This window comes from Acomys minous (assembly GCF_964271855.1).
Source record: "Acomys minous genome assembly, chromosome: 13".
In the NCBI taxonomy this organism is placed as follows: domain Eukaryota; kingdom Metazoa; phylum Chordata; class Mammalia; order Rodentia; family Muridae; genus Acomys; species Acomys minous.
The window spans coordinates 10,657,300-10,684,115 of record NC_140495.1 but is presented as its reverse complement, the minus strand read 5'-3'; the positions used below and the strand labels follow the sequence as shown (position 1 = coordinate 10,684,115).

The 26,816-nt window shown below is 45.9% G+C and overlaps 1 protein-coding gene across 3 annotated transcripts in view; it reads right to left on the bottom strand.

Annotated features, from left to right (window-relative positions):
• The window catches only part of LOC311580532 (uncharacterized protein), a 283,282-nt gene that overhangs the window by 112,301 nt on the left and 144,165 nt on the right, over positions 1–26,816 (bottom strand). The window contains exon 3 of one of the 3 annotated variants that reach the window (XR_014773498.1): positions 25,638–25,764. The exons of the other annotated variants lie outside the window; for them this stretch is intronic. The gene's annotated coding sequence lies outside the window, so the exon portion shown is untranslated. Of the gene's footprint in view, positions 1–25,637; positions 25,765–26,816 lie in introns of those variants that run through there. 3 annotated transcript variants of the gene reach the window in all.

Here is a 26,816-nt window from a genome sequence, read left to right as displayed (position 1 = left end):
ACACATCTGATGAACAGAGACCTTCTGAGACCAGCTGGGTTTGGGTGAGCCTTCTGCTACATTCTGCATTGTCCTGAAAACATTCCTTTGAAGCCTGCTGGCATTGGTTAACAGGGTGCTCACCATCAGAGGACAACCAGATGCAACGGTGTGACTCACATCAGAACCCCTTCCCACATGGGACCAAAGGGAAACAACAACAGCTAGGCCTGGAATTAACTGTGACAGACAGTGCCTTGCCACCCCCCTCTGGTGACATCTAAGCCACCATCCCTTGGGCTCACCAGATCTCCTGTCAGCCCGCCTCATCCTGAGAGCACTGTCTGCCCCCACTGTGCCCTATATACCTGCCTTATCTGTGGATAGTACCTACTTAGCAAATCATGACCATATCCCCATGTGTGCCCTACGGACCCCAGTGCCCTGCTGCGTCCTCTTACCTGTCTTATCATCTCTGCTAATGAAAAGAAAAGAAAGGAGAAGGAAACACCAGTGAAGCATCTGCAAGTCTCAGAATGGCACCAAACCCAGAGACGCGCAGTTCAGAGTCCCTAAGGAGCCTGGAATCTGAATCAGGACACAAGCTTGGCTTTCCAGGCTCCCGAATGCGAGGATGACATTAGGCCATCAGTCACTTAAGGATGGTCAGTCATTCCTAGAGTCCTGGAATTCCTCATTGAAGATGACAGCCCTGATCCAACACCACGGGGAACAATCAAGAAAGTGGGTCTAACCCTGCGAAGTACACACGTGCATGCTTCCAGCTGTACGCAACCCCTGCCCTTGATACCGTAACGCAATGCTTCCCCACTTCACAGCCATTTTCCCTTTCAGCATTTTCCAGTTAATTTACTTATTTTATTTTATTTTTTTAAATATATACTTATTCTTTGAGAAGTTCACACATGTGTGATCATATCCACCCCTCTATCCCTCTGTCCATATGACCCCCTCCCCCCACACACACAATTCTCTCTCAATTTCCTGTCCTCTTTTTAATCACATAACCCACTTAGTGCTGCCTTTGGGTTTGGGTGTGAGGGCAGACACTGGAGGATGGGCAACTAACCAGGGACCACATCTCTGAAGTGACTGTCCTTCTTTCAGCAGCTATGAGCTGCCGATAAGTCCTCAGTTAGCAGTGAAGCTGCTGATAAGCCCTCAGCTAGCAGTGAGGCATTAGAACCCTTACCCCCACTCCTGTCCATACTGGCTTGATCTGGTGTAAGTGGCTTCGGGTTCAAGAGTACAACAACCTTGCCATGGCCAGCGGACTGTCCACCCTGACTTCTGGCCCTTACAGTCCTCGACACACTTCCAGGATGATCTACATTTATTGATTTTTAATTAGCTTACAAAGCAACAAGCTTCCTTATGTCAGTTTTGTTCACCCCTCACACATGCTCCTTCTGCTCACCTGCCTGCTCCCTCTTTACCCACTGTACCCCCTTTCACCCCCTATTCTCCGCTTTAACATCCTCCTGTTCTATAGTCTTCCCTACCTACCCGCTCTGATGCCGCCTTTTTCCCCTTTCTGGTTTCCTAGTCTTAGCCCACATTTGCTGTGACCTAGATAAACATACATAATAGTCAAAACCAAGGACCCACCTAAGAGGAAAAAATGAATTATTTGTCTTTCTGAGCCTGGATCATCTCTCTTAATATTGTGCTCCCTAGTTCCATACATTTTCTGGCAAATTTCATAATTTTGTTTTTCCTTGTGGCTGAATAAAATTCTACTGTCAATCACTTTTATAAGAAGCCTACCTTTCCTCTATCCATTCCTTGCAGAAACAGGCTTTAAGTTGCTGCAAAAGCAGAGAAGTTTTTCAACACCATGATAGCAAACTTACATAGCAGAGTCCAGGTTTACAACTAACCTGGCATCTTGTGTAATTTTTATTGTCAGCATGACACAACAGACAGCATACCTGGGAGGAGGAACCCTCAGTTGAGGAAGTGCCCATGGTTGTGTCTGTAGGTCATTATCCTGACTGCTAATTGATGGAGGAGGGCCCAGCCCACCGTGGGCAGCACCATTCCTAGGCAGGTGGTCCTACGCTACATAAGAAAGTTAGCTGACGCCAGGAGTGGTGGCGCACACCTGTGAACATCATCTCACCTTCAGTGTTATTACAGTAAGCTTCCTCCTTGCTCATCCAATAGCATCAGAATAAAATGACTGCTATATATAAAATGTACAAGGCATTGCAGAAAGCACTAGTAACATTCTCATCTATTCACTTATGGTTTTACATTGCATTTACTTGTGTGTGTGTGTGTGTGTGTGTGTGCGCGCACGCGCACGCGCGCACATGCAGGCACATGTGTGCACTCTCATATGTATGAGAATACAGGTGTCGTACTGCATGTAAAGGTCAGAGGACAGCTTATGGAGAGTCACTTCTCTCCTTCCAGCCATGTAGGTTTTATGAATCAGGCACAGGTCATCACGTTTGGCATCAGTTGCTTTTACCCATGAAGCCATCTTACCAGCCCCTTTTTCATTTGCTTGACAAATAATCCATGAGCAACTGCTACATGCCAGATGTTTCTTAGCCACCGGAGACACTTCTGACCAAAAAATAAAGCCCTCTGTCTCAGGAAGCTGATACTGGCTTCAGAGGAACCAGACAAATAAATAGGCATAGAATGTCAGAAGGTAGTGACCATTGTTGGGGAGGAAAGCAAGTGAAAAGAAGCAGAGACCAGAAGATAGCGCCTGGGGAGCGTGTTTTATTTTAAATCTTCAAAGATAGTCTCTCTCTGAGGAGGTGACATTTGAACAGAAGCAAAGTGGAATGCAAGACAAGTGTGCACCTCTGGGGAAGAGAGTGGTGCAGGAGGTGGGAGGGAACGTGTGAGTCAGAAGCCAGGAGGGCCAAGTGTGAACAGAGCCTCACGCTGCTGGGGGCTGGGAATAGGCAGACTCGCGGAGCACTGACGCCCATGGTGGAGCCTTCATGGAGTCTGGAAACAGAGCCACTTGTGGACAGCTCCAGGCCCCAAGGCTGCTGAGAAAAGAAGACAGTAAGGAGGAAACTGAAGTATTTGGGACAATGAGCCACAGTGGCCACAGCAAGCAGGGAGGTGACAAGAAGGGGAAAGACTCTGAGGAGGGTAAAGCAACAGAACACGCCCATAGAAGTGGGCGCCCCAGCTGGGAGAGGAACAGGGGGTAATGCTTGGCTCTAACCAAGAAACAGAGTATAGGGAAAGGGCTGTTACCAGAGGGAGTCAAGGGAGACAAAAAAGAGCCACCATTGTGATTGGGGACACATTATGCTTGAGGTGGGTGTAGATGGAGCTGGCCTGGGAGGTGCTGACTTTCAATTTTGGCCCTCATAATAAAGACTGGAGCGTATTCAGTGATCATCACTCACGTGGCTTGTCATCAAAGTCATGAGCACCTTAATGCTCAAGCTTCTGGATTTTTCTAAGTAGCTACATTTGATGCAATGGTTGATAGGATTAAAGCATAGAACAATAGAAACCTTTATCTTAAGAGCCCATGTTGGCAAACCACAAAAGCCTCCAGATGTACACAAAAACATTCCACTAGTTCTACCCAAGGAATATGACAAATATGAAGCATGTGTGAATGCAAAGATGTGACGGTGATCAAGGGAGGGAATCTAGACCAAAACCACCAAGTGAACATAGGGCATATCAAATGTGTGTATTTCACACACACAGAGAGGCATATGGAAGATGGATAGATACATGATGACTGATAGAAAAATATATAAATGGATAGATATTTATATATTTATATAGATATATAGAGAGATAGATAAATGGATGGATAGATGAATAGATAGATGGATAGGAAGATAGATAGATGATAGATAGATAGATAGATGATAGAGTTGATAAATCCATAGATAAGATAGATGATAAATAGATTCATACATAGATACACAGATAACTAATAGATAACAGACAAACAGACTTGCAGAGGTCATGGCTATGGATACTTGATTTGCCATGGTGAATACAATCAAGTTCTATCAATTTCAAGATTCTGACTCTAGTAGCCCTTATTTAACTCAAGACTTTCAAATCCCACACTCTCTTTCTATGTCTATCGCCTACTTATTTCGAACCAAAATTCCATTTTTTAAGCTCACTCTTGTCAACCAGACTTGGGAGAGCAGTATTTTATAAGCTAACTTGGATCTTTTATTATTTTCAAAGATGACACTAGATTCCTCACCTGGTGTGCCCCAGAATGACAGAAAAGAGGCCCCTAGTGAGGGAGTAAGATTTTCATAGCTTAAACCCTAAAAATAACAGTCCTGTAACACTGAATCCTATTACCAAATGGCAAATGCTGTCGCCTCTCTCTTCATCAGTAGTGTTCACGAGACACCTCCCAGAGCCCACATACTGACACCTACCCACTAAAACACACACACACACATACACACACACACAGAGAGAGAGAGAGAGAGAGAGAGAGAGAGAGAGAGAGAGAGAGAGAGAGAGAGAGATACGCTGTTACCTCTGGCAAATTTAGGGAGCGTGTGCCAGATCAAAACCCTCATCTCTTTGTGCTATTACAATACTGCCTGGGAAACGAGTCTGTGCTTACAAACCATTTAGTTCCTTGTACAGCAGCTTTGGGCAGACTTGGTGGGAATAATGAATGCAGCTGCACGCTGGCCTGTGCGGAGGATGGAGAATGAGGCCCAGGGTAAATGAGAGGAAGAGAAAACGAAGAGTCAGAGGCATGACCCACTCCCTCAAGCTTCCCTGGTCACCGTTCATCCCACGGTCAGCCATAAACAGATAATGACAATATTTCCATATGTGCCGCTAAGTTGTTATTCCCTGGAGACGCCTAAAAGTTCAGAGTGGTCTGGTAAACATTTGCCGAATATTTAGCGGGCAGAGGAAGAGACGTAAAATCAGCATTTTACCCATTGCTGGATTGACCTCGCTTGACCTCAGACAGAGCATATTTGCAAGATGGTAATGGAAAGCTATGAGCCAGAGGGAGCCAGGGGGAGCCAGAGGGAGCCAGAGGGAGCCAGAGGAAGCCAGGGGGAGCCAGGGGGAGCCAGGGGGAGCCAGAGGGAGCCAGAGGGAGACAGAGGGAGCCAGAGGGAGCCATGGGGAGCCAGAGGGAGGCAGAGGGAGCCAGAAGGAGCCAGAGGGAGCCAGGGGGAGCCAGAGGGAGCCAGAGGGAGCCAGAGGGAGCCAGAGGGAGCCAGGGGGAGCCAGGGGGAGCCAGGGGGAGCCAGAGGGAGCCAGAGGGAGCCAGGGGGAGCCAGAGGGAGCCAGGGGGAGCCAGAGGGAGCCAGGGGGAGCCAGAGGGAGCCAGGGGGAGCCAGAGGGAGCCAGAGGGAGCCGGCTGTACCCACACATGCATGCTTGCTCGGGTCCTGCTCTGCTGTGTTACTAAAGTCTGTTGGAGGTCTCCTGGGAGAAACAACACCTGTGGAATCTTGTTGGGGTATTCCATAGGGAAAACTTCCCTATACCACACCACTCCAGGACAGGCACTTTTACTCCATACGTCTCCCACCCCTTCCCGAGAGCTTTTGAGAAAACCAAAGCTTCTTATCCTGCCAAAACTCTGAATTAGTAGAATACACAACTAGCATAGAATATATGGCTGTTAGATAGGTAGGCAGGCAGGCAGGTACATATATACATATATATATATATATATATATATATATATATATATATATATGTATATATATATCACACATACATACAGAGAGAGAGAGAGAGAGAGAGAGAGAGAGAGAGAGAGAGAGAGAGACATGGATAAATTGCCTGTGCAGTTACCTAGTTCCACTAACACTTGATGACCTAAATTTTTGTATCACAATGTCATCATCCATGGGTCACACAGAGTTTGTCTTCCTACCCTTCACTACGGTCCGCCTTCAACGGGCTCTGGGGAAGCTTCACAGTCACGAAGAGCATGCCCAGAATTAAGGCAGCAGGGCTTGCGTTAGTTGCTTTCATGCTGGTGTGACCACAGTCCCTGACAGAAGCAACTTAAAGGAGCGTGCTAGTTTGTTATCTGTTGAAATGAAAAAACACTGACTAAAACCAGCTTGGGAAAGAATAGGGTTTATTTGACTTACACTTCAACACCACAGCCCATAGTGAAGTGAAATCAGGGAGGGACTCAGGAAGGGATCTAGAGGCTGAAACTGAAAGAGAAGCCAAAGAGAAATGCTGCTTACTGCCTTGCCTGCTCCATGGCTGGCCCAGCTTGCTTTTTATACAATCCAGGACCACTTGCGTAGGAATGGCACTGCCCACAGTGGGCTGAGCACTCTCCCGTCAATCAATATTCAAGAAAGTATCCCATAGATCTGCTTACAAGCCAGTTTAATGGATGGATTTTCTCAACAGAGTGTCCCTGTCCCCAGACAACTCTATTTTGTATCAAAAACAAAAACTAACCAGCACAGGGAAAAAGGATTTGAGCTCATGGTCCAAAAGGGGTTTCCACCCATCCCAGCAGAGAAGACAAAACAGAGTACTTCAGTAGAGGCCACCAGAGAGTGTGACAAAAGTTCCTCACAGAACCATAGACCAGAAAGCACAGAGCCTAAAGTTACCAGGGGCAAAGCTGTGACCCTCAAAGGCCCACCTGTAGTAACCTGCTTCCATTAGCAATGTCCCAGCTCCTGGTGGTTCCGCAGTCTCCCACAAGAGCGCCACTTGCTGGGGACATTTCCAATGTAACCTTTTCCGGGAGCTGAGGTCAGTGTGCAAAGCACAACAGGGCAGTAATTGCAAGCCCCAAGACACTATGCTAACTGCTTTCTTTATGGGAAGAAGTAGAGAGGGGCGGACAGACCTGACCATCACGGCTACAGAATTATGAATTCCTCCAAATGCCTGCTCATTTCTAAACTCAGTTGTTCCTGCAATGGACCAAGAGAGATGGAGAATGGTAGGCGCCAGGCACAGAGCCTGTCGTGCATTCCAGAAATGTTTGTTTCCGTGGCCTCATGCCAACTTCCCAGCTCCAGTTTCCACACCCACAGCATGGCCCATGTTAGTGTCATCACTACTCTGATGGGGAGACCATCAGATACCAACCTGTTCCCCATGTTAGCTATGTGCCAGGCGATGGGCTGGGTTCTCAGCCGACACCTCTGTACTTTGTCTCACTATGACCCCACCACGATCCTACAAAGTACCCTGTACGTCACTTTGTTTGAAAGCAAGAACAAAATAAACAGGCTAACTCTCGGAGCAGCCATCCCATGATGAGAAGCTCTCTCTGCCTCACCCGGGCTCAGCCTCCTGCCCTGCTGTAGCCACTGGTTTGAGGTGCCTTCAACATTGCCCTCCTCATCCAGTTGACCTGAGCCACCTTGTAATTAGACATGTGGGATTTCTACCAAGTGGACTCTGGTCCTGTCTTATAAGGTTCCTCCCTGGTGTGGGGTCTCTCACACTAGCAGGCTTTAAAAGCCCTCCATACTCCCTACCTTTATAGAGTCCTCTCCCCTTGAACATAAATTGACCTATAGGGCTGTTGGAAGAATACTGTAGATGGGGTAGGTTGCGGGGAACAGGGGTGGATGCTGGGGAGATGTGCAGCAGTTAAGAGCACTGGCTGCTCCCCAAGGGGGTCCTGGTTCCATCGCCAGCAACTGAACAACAGAACCCGACTCCAGTTCCAGGGACCTGATGCCACCTTCTGGATTCTGCACATGCACAAATTACATCAACATACATGTAAGCAAAATACCCACATGCTTAAAACCTAAACAAACAAACAAAATTTAAAGGTACCTCCAGCTTTCTGCTTTTTCACTCCTGGTTGCTCTGAGCTCCCCTGTCGGAAATCTCACACCCTGCTGACAAGACCGTCTTGAGTGGTATGTGGAGGTGGTAGAGGCCCTGAAGCTACACAGCAAAGCAAGAGACAGCCCTGACTCCAGCTGAGCCCTTGCAGCCTGTCCCCAGCCACTAGGACCTCCTCAATAAGATCAGAGACTTGAGGGTGTCTCTCTTGGCTCTCGATAAGGCTAGGGTTCGGGAAAACTCAACGCCCTCCAAAGCTACCAGAACCGTGGCTTTTGCATCCTTATGTAGAGAACTCAAAGAATGCAGCTCACAGGCCATAGAGGGTGAGGTTTAAAGGAAAGAGAAGTCATTATGGATTCATAGGACTGAGCTGAGAAAGACACAAGCCAGTACTCCTGTGTAGCAGGGTTGAGCCCTGACAGTGGGGTACCATCGCTGCTGCCCTGGTGGAACTTTTAAGAATTTATGGTAGAAACTGGGGTGAGGTACGGGGAGGGGTATAAGACGGCCCGTCCAGTGGGCCAGCTATGTGCTGTCTAGGGCCCCCTCAGTTTCACTCATGTCCAGCTTCCAGACAGGGATAAGACAAGTACTAAGGAACCCAAACTCTCCTCTACCACCTCTCCCTCGAGCAAGGGCTCCCTGCCTTTCCTGGCCAGCTTTCTCTGCTGTTCTGGTCACACGAGACAGGAGGCGCAGGAGACGTCTCAGCCCAGCACATGAAACCAAGATATTCTCCCTCTGCTGTGCTCTGTCCACATCCCAGACCCTGAGCACCAAGGAGGAATGAGTAATGTGCTGTTGCGCCAACTCCTGTCGGGGGGGAAGGGAGGGTTTGCCACAAAGCCGTCCATCAGTGTGGCACCCAGGCCCCACGTGCTGTTTACATAAAGCTTAGAGTCAATGTCCTAAGCATCCAGTTCAACCCAGTGATTTGCAGGAACTCCTTCCAATTTCACCTGACAACTTCCGACCCTGGACATAGTCTTCTGTGTAGCTGACTTCAAAGGCTGCTGGACTCCAGAGTCCACGGCCACATTCTCAGCTGCAGCCGAGAACTAAGGCATCACAGAGCCTGCAGGCAATTATCTTGGGCTGCTACATAACAGAAGCCCTGTAGAGCCAGCCCACACGGGGAGAGACATTAGCCGAGCAAGGCTGAAGGGAGGCTGTCCAGCAGCTGCCTGCTCTCAGTGGGGCCCCTCACCAACCCCGATGTCCACCCACGCAGCGTTCGGGAAAAAAAAAAAAGCTCCAGGAACTTTGGCCATCATCTCCATCTGAATTATGGTCTGGATTTGTACACTCTGGGGAGGTTGGATAAAAACTCAAGCAAGGAAAATATCCAATAGCCCTGCCAGCAAGACACAAAAGGCTAGAATATTGGTTCCCAATTTAAAAATAATAATAATGCCATCATTTGGTCCCCTCCAGAGTGGCTCAATCAGATCCAGCCCATTTCTCATGGTTAATGTCTGATATAATGACTGGGCTTAATTTTAGTGCAAGATTTCTGCATAAGAAATTGAGGAGAAGAATTCATAATTCCCCAGAATTAGAGTTGATGTCGCTAGACTCTTAAAATATGCATATCATCTGAAAATATATCAAGGGTGAACAACCTTCTGACAGGATCAGCTAACGCTCCGGGCAAGCGTACCTCAGAGGGGCATTGGCTCGAAGTTTCACCGTAAGCCATGATGTAGGTGACAGACAGAGTAAGAAATTGACCCAAGAAGTTGAAATTCTTTTTAAGAACTCAGAAAAATCCCTTCATTAGGACTTAATTGATTTCTCCAGAAAGGCCTTCTCATAAAGCCAAGTGCCCTGTTGCAAGTCTTTCGATCGAGGCCTAGTGGTCTGGGTACCTGATAGTTGTCAAGCACCCTGATCCACCCTGAGGCTTCCCGTTAAGTAGAGCACAGTACTGGTACTACTTTTCCTGGTTTATCCAGAAGTCGCCTACGTGTGCGTGCGTGCGTGCGTGCGTGCGTGCGTGCGTGCGTGCGTGCGTGCGTGCGTGCGTGCGTGCGTGCGTGCGTGCGTGCGTGCGTGCGTGCGTGCGTGCGTGCGTGCGTGCGTGCGTGCGTGCGTGCGTGCGTGCGTGCGTGCGTGCGTGCGTGCGTGCGTGCGTGCGTGCGTGCGTGCGTGCATGTCACGAAAGAGGAATCAGAAGTATCTTTGACATCGGCTGAGGGCCTATATAGTTCCTCAGACGCCAGGCTTCCTCAGTCCCTGTGGTTCACTCTAAGAGACAATTTCCTGCATGGCCTCCAGACACTTGGGGTTTTGAGGAGACCCCTAGCTAACGGCACCCAAATGCTAATTGATTTTCATGGCGCAGGGCAGATACTGGGCTCAGACAGAACCTGATTAAGAAGAGGAGGCCAAGGGAAGGTACGAAGTCAGAAGGCTCACACGGAGAAGGAAAGAGGGGCATGAGAGGTGGACAGACACGCTCTCGTGTCAGCAGTTGATGTTTCCATGGGGCTGGGCAGGAAGTGCACATTCTCCAGCACTTTGAATTATGCACACACGTGAAGCAAAGGAGCTCCAATAACCCGAGCACCTGAGTCTCCAGTAGATGACGCAGCTGTTTGGGATCAAGTGTCCTTTGAAGCTGGAGGAGGGATGAAAAGGCCTGGTGATAGGATCCAGGGGGTTGGGTGGGATGCTGAGAGCATCCTATTGGGCCTTCTCCTTAGAAAGCCGGCATAGCCCAGGCCTTTCCCATGGCAATCAAAACAAGCCCTTGGGATTTCTCTTACTTGCTGCTCAGAGTCCTGTTTTGTAGCAATAGCAGGAGAAAGGCCCATGGAACAAGTCCTCCATGCTGGGACTAGGTAGGGAGTGTGGGCTACACGCCAGGCCCTCTGCAGCCTTTTTCCTCCCGCAGTGGGAGGTGCCTGACCTGGGATTGGTTTACATCGGTGATGAGATTTCCATCCAGAGGTGCCTCTGTCTCCCAAACCTCAGGGCAGTGGTATAGCCCACACACCTCCCTCAGGGGCATCCTCAACTACACCAGTTGTCATCTCTTGAGAGTAGCTGGCACTTGACAAGAACACCTTTAAGATCCACTGGGCCTAAGCCAGAGCATAGTTCAATGGAGCCCTATGCCTTCTACAAGGAGGAAAGATATAGCTTAACACAAGTCCAAGGCCTCAGCCAATAGGGCTCAAGGAAAACCTGTGCCTGTAGAGGATCAGATATGGGCTGCCATCTCATTCCAAATTTTGTTTTAGTTTTTATAAACTTTGTTATTTAATAAATACGTGCAAATAAATAAAACACCAAACTCCAAAATTAACCAGATTCAAAGTCTCCACTGAATGCAGGTGACGGATGCAAGCTATGAAAGAGGACATAAAATTAACTTTTTCTAATTCTAAATCTATTGTGGAGTTTTGCTTTGGGTGTTGGTAAGTGCATAAACTATATGTGATACTACAAGTGTAAAATTTAATGTGAAGTTCTATAGTCTCTCTTCGAAATGCCTATCCTAACTGTGTAGAAGTGCACTGAGTTCCAAGAATTTAACAAACTTATCCTAATAACTAGACTCAAATAGCATCTTATGACTTTTATTTAAGGAAAACACTTTAGTGGATCTGCATTGACAAGGGAAGTTAAAATCTCAAAGGCTTGGTCCATAGAAAGACGAGGACACTAAGAGATAGCTCAAGCACTCTAATACATTAAAATGGTGTCGGTTGGACTGACTGAGTAGATACAGAAAAGAAAAGATGGATCTGGAAAAGAAAGAGATAGAATCACGGTCATGCACATCTATGATACCAGCACTCAGCAGGACAGAGGCAGGAGGATCGCTGCAAGTTTAGGGCCAGCCTGGTGTACATACAGAGTTCCAAAGAAAGTTGACCTTTGGAGTGCAACCTTGTCTATAAAGGACGAGGCCACCTGATATAGTTCAGTTGGTAAAGTTCCTCCTCACAGGCATGAGAGTCTGAGTTCAGAGACCTACCAGCCACGTAGAAAGGCTGGGTTTGGTGGCATATTTGTAATCCCAGCACTAGAGAGAGGAGACAGGTAGACCCCTGGAACTCACCAGCTAGCTAGCCTAGCCTAACGGGCTAGCTGTAAGGCTAGCAAAAAAGAAGATGGAGCTAGAGAGATAGTTCAGTGATTAACAACTCTTACTGTTCTCGCTGAGGACTGCAGTTCAGTTCCCTGCACCCTCAATGCACCTCACAACCATCTGAAACTCCAGTTCCAGGGGATATGCTGCCTTCTTCCAGCCTCCGTGGTCACCAGGCACACACATGGCACACTTACATGCATGCAGCAAATACTCATATGCATAAAATAAAAATAAATCTTAAAGAAAAAACACAAGGTAGAGAGAGACTGAGGAAGACAGGCAAAGTTGACCTGTGGCCTCCACATTCATGCACACATACAGGCAAGGGCACCTGCACACACGGGAACACACATGTACATGCACACACAGAAAAAGATAAAAAGAAGATAAAGTACAATTCTTTATCTCTTTCTCTCTAGGACGAACATGAATTCATTATTCACTTAATCATCAGTGGTTTCTCACTGTGTTGTTTCCTACATATTTATAAACAGGACATCTTTCTCCCGAAATGCCTCTAGGTTTGTTTCACCTTCGGTTAGGCTCATGGAGTGCCCCTCCCACAATGCCCTGTGGTCCAGGTTTCATTGCATCCACCAGATTACCAAACTGCCCATCACTACAAAGCCAGTGTCAAGACATCTGGAGAGGATTGACTCTTTCACATCCCACTGCACTTGAGACTGTTCAGACACAGGGACTGAAGTACTCACGGACCTTTCCCCTCTGGTAACTATAAATCATGACTCTTATCTGCACATAAACAGGCCTAAATAGAATCAGAGATCTCATAATCCAAGCCTCTCCAGTGTCAACTGGACTAATGATTACCCAAGTTCTCATCCATCCATCACTCTTGATACTCAGCGAGTCTCTGAGGATGCCTCAGGCATCAACAAACATGGCAGCTGCCTCAGTCTTTAGTGTTGTACCAGGCAAAGCATATGTAACTGCCTATGTTGTCTTCTGATAGCACCTTGAAAAGTGACCTATGTTCAAGGCCTCCTACACGTGAGTGATCTGCCTGTCTGTCTTGGCTCTGTAGTCTTGGTATTTTCATTCTGTTTTGCTCTAAAATGAGATTGACATTCTTAGGGCAGATCCTTGGGGTGGGGTTTCCAGCCAGGATCAAATTATCTTTCCTAGCCAGATATCCTGAATGTTAGAGACACCACACCCAACAAAAGAGAAGAGCTGAGGTGGTTCCCAGTAAACCTGGGACCTAGTAGGGAAACATGCTAAGAAATTCTGTCTTCATACCCTATCTTTGTTTTCTGGAAATTTCCTTCCCTGTTTCTGCCTATCTGTATATAGATGTGTATGTACTTGTGTGTACATATAGAGATCAGAGGAAGAGCCTAGGTGTCATTCCTTAGGAACCTTTTGTTGAGACCCTATCTTTGTTTTCTGGAAATTTCCTTCCCTGTTTCTGCCTATCTGTATATAGATGTGTATGTACTTGTGTGTACATATAGAGATCAGAGGAGGAGCCTAGGTGTCATTCCTTAGGAACCTTTTGTTTGAGACAGGGTCTTTCACTGGCCTGGATCTTTACCAGCCTGGCCAGTGAGCTCCATGGATGACCCTGTCTCACCACTCATCTTGCCAACATCAAATTATGAGCATAAGCCACCACACCTGACATTTCACGAGAGCTCTGGGAATCTGAATTCACACTGACAAGGCAAGTATTTTACCAACTGGGCCATCCCCCCAACCCCCCGCCCCAGCCTCTATCTCTTGCTATTTTAGAAAATCTTTTGAAATTAACTGTTGTTTTTTTTTTCCTGCGTGTGGGACTGTTTGATTCAGACAACCAACAAGGGAAGGCTTCTGGAAAGCTGAGGTGGTCCCACAGATGCGCCATGTATGCCCTCTGGTTAAGTCAAGCCTGTGTCATCCTCTGAACCCTGTACAAAGCAGACAGTCTACAAATGACCACAGAATGGATGCTCATAGGAAACAGAACTTCAGAGGGTCTTCTCTGGCTTCCTGGGAGCATACATTTACCTGTCTGGTCCACACAGCCATGAGAACAGTGGTCACCACGTGTGTCCTCGCTCAGCTCAGATTTCCTGCTCAGACTTGTTCCATAGTCACTGAGCACCTGTTTTCTTTGGCAGGGCTGCTTCCACGGAGCCATTCCAGTGGACATTAGAGTTACTGCCTGCTACATCTCTAATGAGCAATGGCTTCTGTGACAGGAAAAATGCCCCGTGTCCTCTTGAGTCCCATCAGCAGACACAGCTATGAGATGGAAGCAGAGCAGCACTAGCGAAGATTTAGCTCCTGGTTACCAGGAACAGACTTCGCAAGTAGTTTGGGAAATGAGGTCAAACCCATTTGTTTCCAGATGGTCCCAGACAGCCAAAAAAAAAAAAAAAAAAAAAAAAAAGCGATGGGTAATGGAAAATTTTCAGGCATCATGTGGTCATTCATCACATGTAACCAGCATCTCGATTTCTTTCTCTGAAAGGCTGGATAAATCTGTCTTGGAAGCTAGCCATGGACCCGTCTAGTAGATACGAACTTTATTTTTCTAAGTAACAACTTTTCATTGAATGGTTCATAATCCATAACCCCGATGCAAAGTAATCTCATTCCTCTACGCTGCAATCCATTTGTCTCTTTTAGCATGATTGTTGTCTTCTTTGCATTATTTGCTTAACAGTATTTGTTGAGCATCTGTCTATTTTTGCGAAGGTGTTTCTGGACATAGGAATGAAGTAATAAGCAAAGTCATCTACCTTAATATATATATATATATATATATACATATATATACACATACATATACATATGTATGCATATGTATGTATATATATGTGTGTATATTCTATTTGGGGCCTGGGGTAGATAGATCAACAAACAAAAGGGATGTGTGTGTGTGTGTGTGTGTGTGTGTGTGTGTGTGTGTGTGTACACGCACACATGCATGCAGGTAATTAGAAGAGATTTTAAGTGAAGTAGAGCTAGATCACTGAGGTCACAGAAGGTTGTGCTCTAATCTAGAATCCTCAAGAGAGACTTCAAAAGGCAGACATTCAATACATAACTTTTGGTTGAACGGATGAATATTGAAGTGAGAAGGCGTTTCAATGGGTCTTCTCTAGTTGCCTGAAAGCCTTGAGGCAGAGACCTGAAGGAAGTGTGAAAACTGAATTTGTATGTGTCTGGAGAGGGGTCATTCTAGGCAGATGTAAATTCAAGTGCAACACTCCTGAATCAAGAGCTATCTGATGTAGTCTAGGAGGGGCGAGGCGAGAGCTCTCGTGTGGACTAAAGGGGAGAGACTAGGAGGCAAGGTCAAAAACATGTAAGTGCTTTCTACTGGATTCTAAAACATAGAGCAATATTTTGTCTCCTTTTTAACACACTTTGTGTCTCTTACATGACACATGGGAGTATTTTAATACCTATTTGTTATCGTTATAAAGGAATGCATAATGTACTTGTACTTTTTGCCATTGGGTGCATTTTTTCCATTGTTATGAAATAATAAAATTAATTTTTGTTTTCATTTCTATTTGATTCCTGACTCTGAAGTTAAAACTCTCTTAGCCTGTGGGCACACAGGTGGATTGATGCCTGGGTAGATAGAGACATGGACCAATCAACTAGGATATGGTGGTATAGGTGTCAGCAGCCTGTACATCCTGAACAGGATCATGACCTATACACAAGGTCACACCCAGTGAGCCTCCTTGTCTGCTTGTATTCTTATATGTCAAGTGATACAGCATTAGGCATTTGAACATGCAAGGTAAGTGGATATTCACATGAGCAAAAGCCTTGCTGTCCTGAGCTCAGTGTCTCACCCTGCTATCTCTGTGTGAGCCTCCCTGTGAGCATCTTCAGCTCAGTGGCCTGAAAAGTCATCCTTCTACCTCAGTGACTCTTCTCTTATCCCTGATTGCATCTACTGACTCCCTGGATGATTTGTAATGAAGGTCTGCCTGGCTGGTCCAACCACAACACCTCATGGTTAGGGCTCATCACAGTAAAATATATGATTCCCACGGAAGCCCATTAAAATGCTTTTTAAAAAATTACAAATGGGAATTGGACTCGACTAGGTTCTTGGCTGCCACCCTGGTGTCCTTTTCATGGGACCTGCCCAAACTTAAGGCCATCATTGCTATGAGACCAGATTAAATGCTAAGTGAATCAATACTGAAGGTGAACCTCAGGCCTCAGGCAGACCTTCAAGAAGAAAATAGAAACCAACTGTGAGGCTAAAGTTCCCAGGTACAAAACAGGATATGGAAACCAATAATGATGTCACATACTGCTACAAATCATCTGAAATAGAAATCACAAAAGCACACCGAGTTACAATAACTTCAAAACCCCACCTAGGAGCAAGGGAATGAAAGATCCCTACAATGAAAACTATAAAACATTAGTAAAAATAAGTTTAAATGGACACACAAAAAACTAATCTCATTAATCCCCTTTCAAAATACAAGATCCTTTACCAAACTAGAAAAAGGAGCCCTGGTTGGGTGTTTGTTGCTGTAGTGAACACCATGTCTGAAAGGGACTTGGGGAAGAAGGGGCTCCTGTCAGTTACAGGTTAAATCCTGTCGACCAGGGAAGCCAGGGCAGAAAGTCAAGGCAGAAACCTGGAGGCAGGAGCCAAAGCAGAGAATATGGAGGAGAGCTGCTTATTGGCTTGGTCAGACACACACACACATACATACATACATACACACACACACACACACACACACACACACACACACACACACACACACACACACACACCTGTGGGAGGGCTGAGCCCTCTCATATCAATCATTAACCAAGAACATGTCCCACAGGACGATTTAATGAAGGCACTTCCTCTAAGGTTCTCTTCCTAGTTTGTATCAAGTTAGCATAAGCTGGCCTTCCTTCACGGGGCCAAAGTCATGCTGAGCCAAAAGAACAAAGCAAGACTAATTAAAAGACTTGACTTCAAAATAGTCATTAAGACTATAGTTCTCGGGCTGGAGAGGTGGCTCAGCGGTTAAAAGCACTTCTCTGCTTTTCTGGGGGCCTGAGTTCAATTCCCAGCAACCACATGGTGGCTTACAACCATCTATAATGAGATCTGATGCCCTCTTCTGGCCTGCAGGCACACATGCAGACAGAATACTGTAAGTAATAAATAAATAAATCTTAAAAAAAAAAAAAAGACTATAGTTCTCACACACGTCACTGACGTCATCACAGGACAAATGGAGCAGAATGGACGGTCTGGTAGTGAATCTACACATCTACAGTGAACTGACATTATAATATGTAAAAGCATACACTGGAGGAAGGACAGCCCTGTAAACAAATGGTACTGGGGAACTCCAGGGGATACTCTCATGGAGAAGAAGTAAAAGCCTATCTATCACTGACGACAAAGCTAACTCAAAACAGATCGGACACTGAAGTCTGAGACATGAGACTACTAGAGGAAACAGAGGAAATATGTCACTGTATTGGAATAGGCAAAGATTTCTTTAAAGACTCAAAAGTGATCCTGGCATGAAGACATGCATTTTTAAGGCTAGCAACCATGAGGCAGAAGCCGGCAGATCTCTGTGGGTTCGAGGCCAGCCTGATCTACAAAGAGACTTTTAGGACAGCCAGGACTGTTACACAGAGAAACCCTGTCTTTTTTGGGGGGGGGAGGAAATGACACAAAAAATACAGAAAACAAAGAAAACTTTCAAAAATAGAGGCATCAAGCTAAAATGTGTCTGCATAGTGAAAAAAATCATCAAAGAAACAAATTATAGAATAAGAGAATACAAAAATTAAGTGTCTGACAAGAGATCAATATCCGTAACATAGAGGAAACACACACACACACACACATACACACACACATACACACACATACACACACACACACACACACACACACACACACCGATTTCTTGACATTTATTGTATTCTATACTCAGCTACCGCCGCCACCCCCAAATCCTCAGAATGAGTCAAAGAAGAAGAAAGGACACTTGTAATTCTCATTAATAGTTAAGTGAACAATGAAATGAAGTAAGGACCTCCATGCCACCCAGAGAATGACTGAGCTGAATTCAAAAGCCACTATTGGGGCTGGAGAGATGGCTCAGCCGTTACAAGCATTAGATGCTCTTGCAGAGGCCCTGTCTTCAGCTCCCCACACTCACATCAGCTGACTAACAACCACTGCAACTCTAGTTCCAGGGAATTGAACCTCTTCTTCTGGCCTCAACAGGCACCTAAACATACACATAAAATACAAAATAAATAAATATTTAAAAAATAAGCAAAGTCGACTCTCCCCTTTTCACAAACTGCATACCGTGCCCTAAGTCAGATTTCCACAAGGAATCAGTTTCATCTGTTTAAAGAATAAAACAGTCATTCCTACACACAGCGATCACCAGGACACCCAAAGAAAGAGACACTAAGATACTTCCGCCTTCACACAAGCGCAGCCACGTGAGCCCTCGGGATGGAGAGGAAGCCTGCCTCTTTTCCTCCTCCCCTGTACACTGAGCCTCAGCAGAGTTCAATCAGACCCACTGCTCACCAGTCATACCACCAATAATAAAGGAGGCATCTGTTAATCCCCACTACTTAAAATGGAAAGTTGCAGCACATAATCATGGGATTAGGAACAGATGAATCTGGGGACGATGAAAATCCCTTCAAAACAAGTTGCCAGATAGTTTTGCTCTTTGCCAACCTATCTCTTCTCTTTATTTAAGCTTTTCTGAATTATAAGAGAGAAGCAACAAAAACCATGAATTACTCTCCTCAAATGAGCAGAGTCTGCTCTCCAAGAAGCACGTGTGTGTGCATGTATGTGTGCCTAGGCATGTGAGTGTTCGTGTGTAAGTGCATGCATGCCTGTGTGTGTATATATGTGCTAGGCATGTGAGTATATATAAGCTTGTGTGCATGCATGGGTGTATGTGTGGGTATATGTGTTCATGTTCACTTTGTATATGTGTGTGTGTGTGTGAGAGAGAGAGAGAGAGAGAGAGGAGAGAGAGAGAGAGAGAGAGAGAGAGAGAGAGAGAGAGAGAGAGAGGAGGGAAGGAGGGAGAGACTTCTCTAGCTAGGATATCTTGAGTCCCATTAGGAAATTGACTCCCTTCTATTTCCTCGTTCTCCCAGGCTTCTTACACCTAAAGTTTCAATAGGATGTCCTCCCCTCTTACCCACTTTCCTGGTAGGTACAGTTTTTCATGGGGACGTACACCTTGGACTAGTGTCTCAATATAAGTGAGTATGTACCATTTAGCTCTTTTTGCTTCTGTGTGAACTCACTCATTATGACAATTTCTAGTCCAATCCATTTGTCCACAAATTTTGGAAATTCCTTGTTTTTAATAGCTGAGTAGTATTCCATAGTGTAGATGTACCACAGTTTCTTTATCCATTCTTCTACTGAGGGACACGTAGGTTGTTTCCAAGTTCTGGCTATTATGAATAAGGCAGCTATGAACATGGTTGAGCATATGTCCCTGTTGTGTGGTAGTGCATCTTCTGGGTATATTCCAAGGAGTGGAATAGCTGGGTCTTGAGGAAGCCCTATACCCATTTTTCTGAGAAAGCGCCAGATAGCTTTCCAAAGTGGTTGTACTAGTTTGCATTCCCACCAGCAATGAAGGAGTGTTCCTCTTTCTCCACACCCTCGCGAGCATGTGGTGTCAGTTGAGTTATTGATCTTAGCCATTCTGATGGAAAACTACAGGCGAGTCTGGGCCCTGGGGTCCTCCGCAAACTATGGCACCAGCCAAGGAAAATATAGGCAGTAAACCTCAAACCCCTACCCAGACTAGCCGATGGACAGGAAATTCTCCACTGTTGAGTGGAGAAGGAGATCTGACTTTCACACAAACTCTGATGCCCCATATTTGAACATGTTCCTTGGATGGAGATGCCTGGTGGCGCTCAGAGGAAGGACAACAAGTTACCAAGGAGAGACTTGATATCCTATGAGCATATACAGGGGGAGGAGGTCCCCCTCAGTCACAGACATAAGGGAGGGGAGTAGGGGGGAAGTGGGAGGAAGGGAGGAATGGGAGGATACAAGGGATGGGCTAACAACTGAGATGTAATATGAATAAATTAATAAAAAATTTTTTTAAAAAAAGGAAATTGACTCCCTTGTGATCTGGGCTGGTCTGTAAAGCTATTTTCCCCCACACCACCCACCCTCTGTTCAGATTCAGGAGTCCAGCTCCACAAGAAACATTACACTTTTGCTATCCTCCTGCTAGGAGCTTCCAGGGTCTCAGGGGAGGCTGTGGGGCAGAGGAAGGGGAGGGGATTTGCCCAGGCTGTGTATTTCCTGTTCTTGTCATCTCGTCAGTGGATCCCTGAGTGAGAGACAGCATTTCATTCCAGGTGCTTTTCCTCCAAAGCCCTAGGCTCAGCCCCACTGGGCGCCCTCAGGGGACACCAGTACCAGCCTAGTGCCTGTAGTCTAGGACTGGGCTGTGTGGGTTCCTCCATGTTCTAGCAGCCCCCTCGTCTCTTTCTTGTCCTCAGGAGGCAGACGTTTCTCACACTTACTGCAGTCATACATCACTGAATGGTCCGAGACACACATGCTAGGTGCTGCTGTCACTGTAGGTCCATCCTCATAAAGACAGTTCTCACGCAAACTCAGATGGTGTAAGTCAGTGACACAGTGTGGCCTCTTGAGGCTGCCCAGGGGCAGAGTGGCCCCAGGATGTAAGAGACCGATGCTGGTGTAAGGAGGTGCATCCCTTTGTAGTCTTTTCACTTAAGAAGCAGAAAGAACAAATTCTAAAATGAATGCTAAAAGAGTAGCATTGTGTGATAACGCATAATTGTATTCAGCTGGCAGGGGTGGTTACATCTGCAAACAGCCCACAAATGGATTATGCTATGACGTCATGATGGCCGCAGGACACCAGGCACAAGAATCCTTTCAGCTCCGTTATAATTTCATGCCACCGCTATCATATGTGTGGACCACCACAGACCAAAATATCATTATGTAGTATATAATAACTGAGTGTCTGCAATTAAGGTCCCTCAAAATCATTTTAACTATTCAATTCCCTGTATTAAATTTGTCTCTGCAAAAAGGGCTGGTATGGTTCCTGGTCTCCTTATTTGACCCTCGCAGACACAGAAGGCATCTTTGCTGGTACTTCTGATATTAGTGAGAATGGCCACTTTCTTTACGTTTGTATTGATTGGTTAATTCAGGTGACTGTATTATATGCCTGGCATTCTGGTAAGGACTGGAAAAGGAAAATTGAATAAGGTAACCTTTGCTCACTCTGTCCACAAACTACTGTAACAGCCCAACAAATGCAACATACTGAAATGTGCTGAAAGGGATGAATATAGAAACTGTTACCAGCCTTTATAACAGGGGGGAAAAAAACAGAAGGAAGAAGTAACTTTGTTTAGAATTCAAATGCAGCTACACAGAAAAACCAGCCTGGAAGAAAATTTAAAATAGATTTTAAAGAGCCATGTGATCTTATAGTGAAAAACATATACTTGAAAAAAAAAGCTATCAGCACACCCTTATTTCATTATGTATTTGTAACTTTCAAACTAAGATATCAATCTGGCCCAGTGAATCACAGCCAAATTTCTCTCAGGCTGAAAGATGATATTAATTTGTAATACATGATCTTCGATAGGATAATGAATAATGTTAATGCTTAAGTCTAAAATATCGCTCATAAGCTCCTGCATTGATGCTTACTCCCCAGGTGGTGGCGCTATCTTGGGAGGCCATGTGTCAAGGGTTTCTATTGCTGTGATGAGATACCATGATGAAAAACAACTTGGGGTTTGGGCTTACATATCCCAAGTCAATAGTCCATTCAAACCAAGTGGGAAGCTGGAGGCAGGAACTGATGTAGAAGCCATGGAGGGGTGCTGCTTACTGTCTTACTCCTCATGGCTTGCTCAACCTGTTTTCTTATAGAACCCTAGAACCCAGGACCACAAGCCCAGAGATGGCACTACCCACACCAGGCTGGGCCCTTTCATATCAATCATGAATTTTTAAAAATGTCCTACAGGCTGGTCTGCAGCCCAATCTTACGGAGGCATTTTCAGTTGAGGTTCCCTCCTCTCAGATGACTCTAGCTTGTGTCAACCAGCCAGGACACCATGGTACCTTTAGAAGTTGGGGTCTAGCTAGCAGAAGTATGGGGGCAGGTTACTGAGGGTTAAAGCCAGCCCTTCCTCATTCCTACCTTGATTTTTCTGACTCCTAGTCCACCATGATGTGAATAGGCCCCATCACCTGTTCTTGCTGCCTTGCCTTCCCCACTGTGAACCGAAGTCTTCAAAAACTCTGAGCCAAATAAACCATTCAGTATTCAAGTTGCTCTGTCAGGCATGAGGATTGCCAGCACCAGCACCAGCACCAGCAGCAACCGTAACAGCAGCAGCAACAGCAGCAGCACCAGCACCAGCACCGCCACCACCACAACAATTACAACAACAAAATGACTAGCACAAGAAGTAATAGTTCCCCTCCCCCCCCCCTTTTTTTTCTTTTCAAAACAAGGGTTCTCTGTGTAGCCTTTTCTGTCCTAGTCTTACTTTGTAGACCAGGCTGGCCACAAACTCACAGCAATCCACCTGCCCTCTGCCTCCCTAAGTGCTGGGCATGGGCACACCCATGAGCACACCGTTGAGCTAGTCTCATTAATCCTCTCATTGCACGGGTCTAGCCCTCCAACTGGAATATACAACAGAGGCTCAAGTGGAAGAAGCCATGAGACGTTCCACAGTACAGTTCCTCTCTGGGAGCTGTGTTTGTTATTTTTCTCATCACTGTGACCAAATGCCTGACAGAGTGATTTAAAAGACAACAGACTAATTCTGGTTCACAACTCAGAGGAACGTTATCCATCATGGTGGAATCAAGGTGGAAGGCTTGGTTCGTGGTGCCAACCAGGAAGCAGAGAACGCTGAATACCAGCACTCAGTCAGCTTTCTCCTTTTCCCCTATAAATGCATGCCAGGATTCCAGTCCACAGGGTAGTGTGGCCAATATGACACGAAGTTTGGAAGCAAGGCCATCGCTTCCCTCTTGGCCTGTGTTTCCGTGCAGCAGGACGTTGCTCCAGCCATCGTCTCTCTAATGGGAGCTCTGTGCTGGAGCTCATATGAGATGCCCAGAATCAAAAACACAGATGCAGCTTCTGCCCACAGCTCTGAGGCACTTAACGAATCTCGCCAGCCTCCTTTGATATTAACTTGCAAATGCTAGAGGGAGTTAAAGGTGAAAACCACGTGAGGACAATGGGAGAAGCAGCAAGGTAAGGGGACCAGAGTACAGATGCTCTATCTATGTCAAACGATCTACGGTGATTGTACTTTTTGTCTCTAAGGGGGGTGGGTTTACTAAGCATGTAGCAAGCAAAAATAAAAGAACAAATAATAAGTAGCAGGTAGACAAAAGAGCATCAAATCGGGTGATCACAGCACAGCGGAAGCGACTATGGAAGCCTTGCCGAAACTCATGTCAAGGTGCTCATGAAGAGATCTCTAGGCAGGGTGCTCTCGCTACAGATGTGTGCCTGGCTTTCCATTCCCACTGCACAAGAGTTTTTAAGCAATAGATAGTAGTAGCCTCTCTGGAGTAGTTTGTCTTGTAGCTATTCTCAAGGGAGCAATGGTTTTACTGTCCTTGGCTATTTTCTGGTCTCTGTCCTTCATGGGGCTGAGGACCAGCCTGTGCCAAGACAAGGAGGTCCCAGGGGACATGAGATCAACCTTGTCCTCAAAGTCCACTCTCAGTGCACACAAATAGCATGTGGCAGTTTACTAATATGAGATGGATTCTCTCAAAGATGGAGAAGGAGTTTCAAAGGGTGCTTAACCTTGGTAGTCAAACAAGCTTTCATTGGGATCCTGGAAAGAAAGAGGTAAAGGATTGGGTGGCAAAGGCATCCAAAGAAGTCCACAGAAAAATGTGAATGTTATTTTTTTATATAAAACTATGTTTGTTTCTCAGTTTGTCTCTTAACCTGGCTATCACCCAAATAATTGAGGATCTATTATATTATTTTAACAAGCTTCACAACACAATCCAGAGCAGTTGCTACTCTATTCTTAACCTTCTAAGTTAATCTGGCCTTGTCCCAGCATACATCCCAGAGATACTAGCATTTTGTGGCTTTCCCTGCTCCAACGCCTTCTCCTGATGTCTCTTGGACCTCTTCCATTGCTGAATCCTTACTTCCTCTTCTAACTTTTCCTCCCCTGGCTGGCAGGAAGTCCAGCTCTACTCTGTCCTCTGCTCAATGATTGGCTGTAAGCTGTTTTATTGGCATACCAGGGAACAATTGGGGAGCAGTGTTTACACAACCTTAAGATAGGAGATTCTCAGAACAAAGATTGCAACCAGACATGAGGGTACAGAAATCAGCATTTGAACTACACAGTAATCTATGCCTATAGACAAAAGTTTAGATCATGACTAGGAATGTAGCTCAATTGCTTGAGTATTTGTCTAACGTGTACAAATCTCTGGGTTTGATCCCTAGAACTGCATACAATTGGATGTAATGGTGTACATGTGTAATCCCAGCACTCAGCAGGTAAAGAACGGAGATCAGAGGTTCAAGGTCACCCTCAGCGACTTACACAAGTTAAAGACCAGACTGGGCTAAAAAGGACCCTGAGTCAAAGTGGGGAAATAGTGCACGTTTAGTACTTTTTGTCAGACCCCCTCAAGGATAGAGCTGAGACAAAGACTTGGAAGCAGCTGGTCTACTAGGTGGATGTACAGTGGGGGTGATATAAGGGAGATTCAGATCCTGTAGAGGTCACCAAAGGAGCCACACTGCTGGAAGAAAAGAAGACTTGGGTGACTGCTGAGACTCTCCCAGGGGCCCTAATTAACCTCATTACACTGAGTCCATGTGCCTACAGCTCAAGAGCCTTTGAAGGGCCTGGAGAAACAGAACCACCTCCACTCTGACCCTTGGTGAGTGGAGCTGTCTGCTGCCTGGAACTGTCCATCCTAGCTGGGCTGAATCACAGAAGGGTACCTCCCAGGCACCTGCCACCAACAGATGTGGCTCCTCCTCCTCAGATCAGAGCCAAAGGCAAGAGAGAAAGAACAGAGGCTGAGAGCCACACAGGGATAATACTCCTCTGTCTGGTTAAGATTCGCTCATGGGGGAGTGTGTATGACATGGCAGTCTCTCCTTCTGGGAGAGAAAGTGCTGCTTGCTGAGAGTTCCAAGTTCATAGACAGGAGCGGACCCCAGCAATTGGAAAAGTCCTCTGAAAAAATAGCTTCACCAAAGAAGTCCAGAGTATTCCTTTCCATATATTGCCTTTTAATAGCAAGCAAAATGTCACCACTCCATATAGTTTCTGGGAATAAGAAGAACAAAACATAGGAAATTGTCCTAAGTACTAAACCTTACTTTTGAGTACAAAGATACTCTTGTAGGAGCTGGGAAGGGCAGTGGGTTAAGAGGGCTTGCTGGGCAAGCATGAGGCCTGATATTGACCTCTATATATCCAGACACATATGCACATACATATGAGTGTCTACATGAACATGTGTCTACACCGCACAAACCCAAACACACTGGTACATGCACACACACACACACACACACACAAATGAGTAAGTGACTCACCCTCAAATTACAGAAGCCATCCATTAATTTTGTATTTAGGTTGACAGCTTATACAAACTGCATCACCCATGTGACATTTACTAAATTCAAGTCTCGGGACAAGCAAGTCAATCCATCATTGTCCTTGTTGTGACCACCAACGTTGTCATTATCAGACATCATCTTCATTGCCAGATGCCACAAACATGGCAGTTGCTATTGCCATAGAGCTGAGAAGCAGCAGAAGGCTCCCTACAAGAGACACAGGAGCTAGTTATCTGAACTCCAATATGTACAGCATCAGCTCCCTGCAGGGCTCTTCAGGCACCTACCCTATGGCTTTACTTAGTTATTGTTAATCCACATGTCCTTTTCTCCCCAGCACTGGATTCAAGCATACACCACCATGCTCAGCTTTTTACATGGATATTAAGACTTGAACTCGCATCCTCAATCTTGCACAGCAATCGCTTTTCTCACTGAGCTATTATCCCACCCAGTCCTCGGAGATGTCAACCAAACAGCTCTGAGTCTTACTGCCTTCTGGGCCAGCTCAGTTTCCTAAGGAGGATATTTAATTCCAACTCACTTTAAGTAGAAGTGCAAGCTATCTCCTTCAGGAAGGAGAAAAGAAACTCCCAGCACCTGCCCCCTCCAGACCCCCCACATAACTAAGCAATCTTAAAGATTCATGTCATAGGTGAGTAATCTGCAAGGGAAAAAACCTCGTGTGCGATAACGATGTGTTGGAAGTTTTTTTTTTTTTCAAAGTTGTGTCTTAAAAGTATGTTCTCGGGGCCAAAAAATAATTGCACATTCATCCTAGCAGATTGAGAGAAAGGCAGGGATTTAGTCTGAGGAAATACATTTGTGGCGCGTAGAGAATGACATTTGGGAGGATATTAGTTTCTGCAGTACGGAGGTTCAGGCATTAATAGCTACTTGTAGACAGAACCAAAATAACACAAAGCCTGGTGGGACACGCAGCCTTCTGCCTCAGGAACACTCGTCTTCCCAAGCGGAGTTTCATTCACCTGCCCAATGTTCAGGGGGTCAGATCACAGCAGATATTTTGTAGTTACCAACTGCCAGCCAGCCACACAATGGAGTCATAAGGAAAGTCTCAAGTCTGCCACACCCATTGCTATGACTGGGTCCCCCTCCCCCTTTTCCTCTTCCCTTCTCTATTTGTTTCCCTCCTGGTCCAGGAGCCTGTCATCCACTGCGGCAGTTTTGGATGCCTCCTCTGTGTGAGCACTTTTATGACAAGCTGAGATTGCAATCAAATGTAAATTTGGGATTTA